Below are 2,500 nucleotides of genomic sequence, written 5' to 3'. Positions count from 1 at the left end.
TGGAAACATGGGTGGTTCTTTCAACATCCTTAAACAACCCTTATTCAGGGACCGTTTGAGCGGGATGGGCTACTCAACCTGAAGAAAATTCTAACTGGGCCCCACCTGCAAGGTCATGTGCTGTTTATCTTGATATGAGATCACCATGTCGCGCACATATGGTTGTGATGCATGTGCCTGGTGTACCTTTATCAGACGGGTAGTCATGATGGGTATATTGGGCTTCGTATATTTTACCCCAGTGTCACTTTGATGGCATGAACTGCTCTCTCACTCAATAATAATAATAATAATAATAATAATAATAATACATAAATATACATAATAGCAAACACCTCTTACTTCACATCACACTACCATCATATAATCAAATTTTAAAACAACCTTCTAATTGTTAACCTTGGTGGTTGACAATATGCTGATCTCCGATCAAGAGCAGAAGTTGTGGGATAGCATCTTAGCCATGTGTTGAGAGGAATTCTTTGGGGTTTCAAAAATTCACCTCTGGAAACATGGGCGTTTCGTTCAACATCCTTAAAGAAACCTTATTCAGGGATCATCTGAGCAGGATGGACTACTCGATCTGAAGAGAATTTTAACTGGTCTTGCGCTATTTATCTCGATCTCAGATCACCATGTCACGTACAAATGGTTGTGATCTTGGTGTACCCTTATCAGACAGATAGTCATGATGGGTATACTGAGCCTCGCATATTTTACCCCAGGTTCACTTTGATAGCACGCACTATTCTCTCGCCCAATAATAATAATAATAATAATAATAATAATAATAATAATAATAATAATAATAATAATAATAACTGGTACATCACACGTATTGAGAAGAGCATTGTCGATGTGAGAACTGTTGCTGCTCATGTATTTTAATATAACTTAAAAAAAAAAAATGAACGAACTATTGAGTTTGGTTTAACGGCCTACCAATGTATACTATGAGTTTCTTTGCCCTAGGAGTCGGGAAGACACTCGGCAAGAAATGGAAGCAAATTTGAAAGAAGAAAAAAAAGTAATAATAATAATAATAATAATAATAATAATAATAATAATAATAATAATAATGATAATAATAACAACCAAAAAAAGGAGTATTAAAACAACAAACTCAGCATCTGAGCAACTTTGGACCCCCATAACAACTGAAGAGGTCACCCAGGCACTGCAAAGACTAAGCAACTGGAAGGCACCTGGGCATGACAAGATCCCCAACTTCTGGTTGAAATATCTAACAGCAATGCACAAAAAGCTGGGAGAAAACTTTAACAACATACTAGCAGAGCCCGAGAGAATGCCTGAATGGCTCACGAAGGGGAAAACCATCTTAATTCCCAAATCGAATGAGACAGCAAAACCAGAAAACTACAGACCAATAACCTGTCTCCCTACAATGTTCAAGGCATTTACTGCAGTGATATCGCAAAGATTGAACAAGCACCTGGACGAAAACAACCTGTTTCCAGAAGAGCAGAAAGGATGCCGCAAAGGCTCATATGGCTGTAAAGATCAACTAATGATTAATAAAGCCATAACTGAAGACAGCCACAGAAAGAAGAAAGGCCTCAGTATGGCCTGGATCGACTACAAAAAGGCGTTTGATAGCATCCCCCACACATGGATCCTCGAAACACTAGCCATTAACAAAGTAGCACCAGCAATTATAAAATTCATAGGGCACTTTATGAATAAATGGCAAACAGTGCTACAGCTCCAAACAAAAGAGGGACTCATGAAAACCAAAGCCATCCCCATTAGAAGAGGAATATTCCAGGGAGACACGCTCTCTCCACTCCTTTTCTGCTTGGCACTGTCACCTCTATCTGATATGCTAAATAGAACTGGATGCGGATAGATATAAATGTTACGGCAAAAAGATCAGCCACCTTTTATATATGGATGACCGAAAACTATACGCTGCAAATGACAAACAGCTGGAAACAATATTAAAGACAGTTCATGGATTTACCAAAGAAATAGATATGAAATTTGGATTAGAGAAATGCGCCAAAGTAACCCTGAAAAGAGGAAAACTAGTTAAGAGTAGCAACATCACACTAGATAAAACCAATGAAATAAAAGAATTAGACCAAAGCCAAACTTACAAATACTTAGGAATCCATGAACTAGATAAGACAAAACACACACAAATGAAAGAGAAAATAAAAAAAGAATATTATAGACGAATTAGATCAATACTAAAAACAGAGCTCAATGCTAAAACAAGATAATACGTATTAACACTTTAGCTGTCCCAGTTATAAGTTACAGCTACAATATCCTTAACTGGATACTAAATGAACTGACCAAAATAGATAGGAAAACAAGAAAAATAATGACAGGATCTAGGATGCATCACCCAAAATCTGACATAGAAAGACTATATATACAACGTATAGAAGGTGGTAGAGGCCTTATACAGCTGGAAAACTACTATAAAATAACCACCATAGGACTGCAAAATATCTACTCCAGAAGGAAGGAAAAC

The sequence above is a fragment of the Octopus sinensis genome, linkage group LG4 (assembly GCF_006345805.1).
Source record: "Octopus sinensis linkage group LG4, ASM634580v1, whole genome shotgun sequence".
Classification (NCBI taxonomy): Eukaryota; Metazoa; Mollusca; class Cephalopoda; order Octopoda; family Octopodidae; genus Octopus; species Octopus sinensis.
Note: the sequence above shows the minus strand (reverse complement) of the source record.